Genomic DNA, 6,134 nt, shown 5'->3' with positions numbered 1-6,134 from the left:
ACAAAAAAGGAATGAATATTCGAGGATGTGTAAAAACAAAGAGATACATATTCAAAAAGGCTAGAATAATTTCAAAATGGCTGGAATATGGAATTCATGGTGGGAAGTAGGTGTGAAAAAGATCATAGAATAAATGGACAACAGATTGGAAAGGATTTCATATGCAGTTCTAATTAGCTTGGATTTTATCCTCCAGGAAATAGGAAATTATTGAAGAAAAATAACAAAGGGAGTAGTGATTTAGAGTCTCTTAAGAAAAAGAAATCTGTAGTGGCCTTCAAAATAATGACTCATCCAAGAGCTTGTCTAGGTGCTTATGCTCCTGTCATTTGTATTGATGTGTGCTTAGCAGCCCTCTCCTTATCTTGTCCTTGGTGCTCTGCTGGACATATGGTGCTGACCAGTTACCTTCTACCTCCACATTCTTTAGAGTCTCTGTTTTCAGTCTCTGCAACCACCACTGATAAATGTTGTTGAAAGAAGTTAGTGGCAGCAATCAGGGAAATGCAAATCAAAACTACAATGAGATTTCACCTCACCCCGGTTAGAATGGCTCACATACAGAAATCTACCAACAACAGATGCTGGTGAGGATGTGGGGAAAAAGGGACACTAACCCACTGTTGGTGGGAATGCAAACTGGTTAAGCCACTATGGAAGTCAGTCTGGACATTCCTCAGAAACCTAAATATAACCCTACCATACAACCCAGCCATACCATTCCTTGGAATTTACCCAAAGGAAACTAAATTGGCAAACAAAAAAGCTGTCTGCACATTAATGTTTATTGCAGCTCAATTCACAATAGCTAAGACCTGGAATCAACCTAAACACCCATCAACAGTAGACTGGATAAGGAAACTGTGGGACTATACATACATACTATACATACTATACAGCAGTGAAAAAAAAAAAAAAAAAAAAAACAATGAAATCCGGTCATTTGCAACAAAATGGAGGAATCTGGAAAACATCATGCTGAGTGAAATAAGCCAGTCCCAAAGGGACAAATATCATATGTTCTCCCTGATCGGTGACAACTAACCGAGCACCAAAAAGGAAACCTGTTGAAGTGATATGGACACTATGAGAAACAGTGACTTGATCAGCCCCTGCCCTGACTGTTGATGAACAACTTAATACTTTATCCCTTTTAGTATTTTTTTGTTCTACTTAATACTATTGGTTGAACTCTGTAATTAATACACAATTATTCTTAAGTGTTGAAACTTAACTGAAAAGTGATCCCTGTTAAATATAAGAGTGGGAATAAGAGAGGGAAGAGATGTTCAGTTTGGGACATGCTCAATCAGAATTGCTCCAAATGGTAGAGTTAGAAATGTGCCGGGGGTTCCAATTCAAACCCATCACGGTGGCATGTACCAATGCCATCTCACTAGTCCAAGTGATCAATTTCTGTTCACAATTGATCATAATGATAGGACTAAAAGTAAAAGGGATCACATAAACAAGACTAGTGTCTGCAAATACTAACTGATAGAATAAAAAAGGGAGAGAATGATCCAACATGGGAAGTGGGATACACAGCAGACTCATAGAATGGCAGATGTCCTAAACAGCACTCTGGCCTCAGAATCAGCCCTTAAGGCATTCAGATCTGGCTAAAAAGCCCATGAGAGTATTTCAGGCATGGAAAGCCAAGACACTCTGGCAAAAAAAAAAAGACCTAAATGAAAGATCTCTGCAAGTGAGATCCCAGTGGAAAGAACAGGTCATTAAAGAAGGAGGTACCTTTCTCTGAAGGGAGGAGAGATCTTCCACTTTGACTATGACCTTGTCTAAATATGATCAGAGTTGGTGAACTCAAAAGGCCACCATAGCCTTGGCAACTCATTACAAGTGCCTAGAGTGATTACTGATGCCATAAACAAGAGTGTCAATTTGTTAAGTCAACAACAGGAGTCACTGTGTACTTAATCCTCATGCAGGATCTCTATCCTTAATGTGCTGCACATTGTGATTTAATGCTATAACTAGTACTCAAATAGTATTTTACACTTTGTGTTTCTGTGTGGCTGCAAACTGTTGAAAGCTTTACTTAATATATGCTAAATTGATCTTCTGTATATAAAGAGAATTGAAAATGAATCTTGATGTGAATGGAAGGGGAGTGGGATCAGAAGATAGGAGTGTTGCAGGTGGGAGGGAAGTTATGGGGGGGAAAGCCATTGTAATCCATAAACTGTACTTTGGAAATTTATATTCATTAAATAAAAGTTAAAAAAAAGAAGTTAGTGGAAAAGGCAGTGGAAGGAGAGAAAGAAAGAACATAAATAATCACAAAGGAACTATCTGGGGAGAAGGAGAGATGTGGCACTAATAAAATAACAATGTAATGCCTAATGGTATTGAGTGCATACCACGTGCCAAGCTCATTACTTATGCCTCACAGTACCTCATTAAATCTCAAAACAACTCCACAAGGAACCTACTAATTTCTCCCCTATCTCAGATGAGCTAAGATGAGCTTAGAAGTGGTTAAGTAACTTGGCTATGGTTATAAAGCTAGTAAATGGGAGAGGAGATTCAAATCAGTACTGCTTTTTAATCTTACGCATTTAATTTTTATACTGTACCCCCAGTGATATTACTTACGAACTGTTAACTATGTAACAAAACCTATGCTACATGCTTTACGTGGATTAACTCTAAGATCCACAATAATCTTAAAAACTAAATATTGATGCCTCATTTTACAGAAGAGAAAATTGAGGTTTTGGGAAATTAATCTATCTAAGATCACATAGCTATTAAGGAGCAGCATCACAGTTTTAACCCTAGTCTGTTTGGTTGCATCACTCTCAACTTCAAATTTCAGCCAATAACATACCTCCTTCAGAAGCCTTTCAGGAAAATATCAGGCCTCAATTGCATTCCTATTGCAATAACTTGTATAACTTTTCATTTATCTTGATCAAGACAGATTTGTATTTGCTTCTTTCTTCTCTTATTTATTTATGTTCTATGTCCTCAATTCCCCCAACCCAGAGAATAGCCAATTAGCAGGTTCTTCAGTTGTTTGGTACCACTGAAACATATATTATTCTCAACCAAGCCTCTAGAAAGAGACATGAACTGTATCATAATCCTTAATATCCCTCAAGATAACTGGCAGAATCCTTGGGGCCGGCACTGCAGTGCAGCGGGTTAAAGCCCTGGCCTGCAGAGCCAGCATCCCATATGGGCACTGGTTCTAGTCCCTGCTGCTCCTCTTCTGATCCAGCTCTCTGCTATGGCCTGGGAAAACAGCAGAAGATGGCCCAAGTCCTTGGGAGACATTAAAGAAGCTCCTGGCTTCTAGCTTCGGATCAGCACAACTCCGGCCATTGAGGCCATCTGGGGAGTGAACCAGTGGATAGAAGACTTCTCTCTCTGTCTCCACCTCTCTCTGTAATTCTGTCTTTCAAATAAGTAAAACAAAATCTTTAAAAAAAAAAAAAGATAACTGGTAGAATCCTAAGACTACAGTAGGACTTAATTAAATAATGTGCTGATTGATTCCAACATATTCTAACAGTAGGAAGTATTCAATAATAGTAACAATCACAGCAGACTATAAATAGCTATATAGGAGGCTAGCACTGTGGCTCAGCAGGTTAAGCTGTAGCTTACAACACAACCATCCCACATGAACATGTGTTCAAATTCCAGCTGCTCAACTTCCAATCCAGCTCCTTGCTAATGTGCTTGGGAAGGCAGCAGAAGATAGCCCAAGTACTAGGATCCCTGCCACTCCTCTGGGAGACCCAGATGGAGTTCTTGCACCCTGGCTTCAGCACGACCCAGTCCTGGCCCTGGCCATTGTGGTCATGTAGAGAATGAAATAGAGGATAGAAGGCTGGCACCGTGGCTCACTTGGCTAATCCAATGAGCATTTCAGTGATACACCATCAAAGAGGAGTCACACATTTCTAAAGTTTCAAGTCTGGTTGACTCAATGCTGGTATTACCTTCAACACTACAAAAAAGATACTGATTCAGTGGAAGGAGATCGTGAACTCAGCCAGATTGAAATGACAATAGGAAATAGGTACAAATGTACTTAAATAGGCAGAAATAAAGCTCAGAACAGAGCTGAAAAAGTAGATGTGCAATCCATTCATGTAGAGTTAAATGGCATTAGAACAAATCAGACCTCCAGGGAAGGAAAAATTTTGAATTCATCAAAAAAAAAAAAAAAGCTAAAAAGAAACAGTCACTAAAAACTTGTTCATACCTACTGTGTGTTAAGTACTGTGCTGAGCATGGTATACTTCAACTGCCACAAACATTGAGAAGAACAAAGGCTGAGGAAAAGACATTAATTATGGAAATAAGCAATTTCTAGTCATCTTGAAGGCACTATATTCAATAGAGGTTTCAAAAATCAAATGGAAGCAAGATTCCAATAGATTGAGAAGTAAGGAGATGAATAGAGAAAATAAAGATTACTCTTTCAAGAGATTTTGACAGTAAAAGGAAGAAAGACATAAAGATATTTTAAGGGTCAGCAAAGTTAAGAGAAAACATTTTGGCCGGTGCGGCACCCAGGGTTCTACTCCTGGTCGGGGCGCCAGATTCTGTCCCAGTTGCTCCTCTTCCAGTCCAGCTCTCTGCCGTGGCCCAAGAGGGCAGTCCAGGATGGCCCAAGTGGTTGTGCCCTGCACCTTCATGGGAGACCAGTAGGAAGCACCTGGCTCCTGGTTTTGGATTGGCAAAGCGCACCAGCCATAGCAACCATTTGTGGGGTGAACCAACGGAAGGAAGACCTTTCTCTCTCTCTCTCTCTCTCTCTCTCTCTCTCTCTCACACACACACACACACACACACACTAACTCTGCCTGTCAAGAAAAAAAAATGGATGATAGAAGCTCGCTCTCGCTCTCGCTCTCTCTCTCCCCCTCCCCCCACCATTCTACCTTCCAAATAAATAAACTTTCTTAAGATAGCGAGACACTCTGGCCTCAGAATCAGCCCTTAAGGCATTCAGATCCGGCTAAAAAGCCCATTTGAGCTTCTCATGCATGGAAAGCCAAGACACATTGGCAAAAAAAAAAAAAAAAAAAAAAATGACCTAAATGAAAGATCTCTGGGAGTGAGATCCCAGTGGAAAGGACAGGCCATCAAAGAAGGAGGTACCTTTCTCTGAAGGGAGGAGAGAACTTCCACTTTGATTATGGCCTTGTCTAAAGAAGGTCAGAGTTTGCGAACTGAAAAGGCCTCCATAGCCTTGGCAACTCATGACAAGAGCCTCGGGTGATTACGACGTTATAAATAAGAGTGTCAATTTTTTTTTATTTGACAGGTAGAGTTATAGACAGTGAGAGAGAGACAAAGAGAAAGGTCTTCCTTCCGTTGGTTCACTCCCCTAATGGCCACTACGGCTGGTGCTGTGCCGATCTGAAGCCAGGAGCCAGGTGCTTCCTCCCGGTCTCCCATGTGGTTGCAGGGACCCAAGCACTTGGGCCATCCTGGACTGCCCTCTCAGGCCACAGCAGAGAGCTGGACTGGAAGAGGAGCAACCAGGACTAGTACCCAGCACCCCAACCAGGACTAGAACCCAGAGTGCTGGTGCCGCTGGAGGATTAGCCAAGTGAGCCATGGCACCAGCCAAAAATGTCAATTGTTAAATCAACAATGGGAATCACTGTGCACCTACTCCTCATGCAGGATCTCTGTCCTTAATGTGTTGTACTATGCGAATTAATGGCAAAACTAGTATTCAAACAGTACTTTATACTTTTTGTGTCTGTATGGGTGCAAACTGTTGAAATCTTTACTTAGTATATACTAAGCTAATATTCAGTATATAAAGATAATTAAAAATGAATCTTTTTTTTTTTTTTTTTGACAGGCAGAGTGGACAGTGAGAGAGAGAGACAGAGAGAAAGGTCTTCCTTTGCCATTGGTTCACCCTCCAATGGCCGCCGCGGCCAGTGCGCTGCGGCTGGCGCACCACGCTGATCCGATGGCAGGAGCCAGGTGCTTCTCCTGGTCTCCCATGGGGTGCAGGGCCCAAGCACTTGGGCCATCCTCCACTGCGCTCCCGGGCCATAGCAGAGAGCTGGCCTGGAAGAGGGGCAACCGGGACAGAATCCAGCGCCCCGACTGGGACTAGAACCCCGTGTGCCGGC

The 6,134-nt window shown here is 41.7% G+C and overlaps 1 protein-coding gene across 50 annotated transcripts in view; it reads right to left on the bottom strand.

Moving 5' to 3' along the window:
• Positions 1-6,134, bottom strand: part of SOX6 (SRY-box transcription factor 6) — a 647,773-nt gene that overhangs the window by 406,903 nt on the left and 234,736 nt on the right. The window contains exon 1 of one of the 50 annotated variants that reach the window (XM_008275084.4): positions 1-4,413. This exon is cut by the window's left edge and continues 3,637 nt beyond it. The exons of 42 other annotated variants lie outside the window; for them this stretch is intronic. The gene's annotated coding sequence lies outside the window, so the exon portion shown is untranslated. Of the gene's footprint in view, positions 4,414-6,134 lie in introns of those variants that run through there. 7 more of the 50 variants (XM_008275085.4, XM_070072915.1, XM_008275078.4 and 4 more) reach the window with 7 other exon arrangements.

Source organism: Oryctolagus cuniculus, chromosome 1, assembly GCF_964237555.1.
Source record: "Oryctolagus cuniculus chromosome 1, mOryCun1.1, whole genome shotgun sequence".
NCBI classification, from domain to species: domain Eukaryota; kingdom Metazoa; phylum Chordata; class Mammalia; order Lagomorpha; family Leporidae; genus Oryctolagus; species Oryctolagus cuniculus.
This window is presented reverse-complemented; position numbering and strand designations above follow the sequence as displayed.